At 30.9% G+C, this 324-nt stretch overlaps 1 long non-coding RNA gene across 1 annotated transcript in view; it reads left to right on the top strand.

Moving 5' to 3' along the window:
- Positions 1 to 9, top strand: part of LOC145033698 (uncharacterized) — a 1,385-nt gene extending 1,376 nt beyond the window's left edge. Inside the window, exon 3 of the long non-coding RNA XR_013677659.1 lies at positions 1 to 9. This exon is cut by the window's left edge and continues 125 nt beyond it. This is a non-coding gene — a long non-coding RNA (uncharacterized LOC145033698).
- Positions 10 to 324: the final 315 nt, after the last annotated feature.

A 324-nucleotide genomic window follows, 5' to 3' on the forward strand; every position in this document is an offset into this window, starting at 1 on the left:
ATTATTACATGCCTTTAGGTGCTAAGTTTTGAAGGAATTGTTGAATCTTATTTCTTGCTTGCGGTGTTTCTTGGTGCTCTTTATTCACTTAGCCCTTTTGACTTCCTCCCAAGATGTAAGTTATATATTCAATGTTGTTTAATACAAAGGTGTGCATTTTGTACCTTTATTAGCATTGAAGTTTCTTCTTATTATTTATTATTTTTAATAATTACAATTGGTTTATTCTAGATTGGAGCCCATGATCAGCAGCTATACAATGATATTGATTACATTCATTTATGCTATTTTTCCTATTGTTGGTTGCTGTTTTTGCTATTGCAG

The sequence above is a fragment of the Lactuca saligna genome, chromosome 3 (assembly GCF_052625555.1).
Source record: "Lactuca saligna cultivar CGN05327 chromosome 3, ASM5262555v1, whole genome shotgun sequence".
Lineage (NCBI taxonomy): Eukaryota > Viridiplantae > Streptophyta > Magnoliopsida > Asterales > Asteraceae > Lactuca > Lactuca saligna.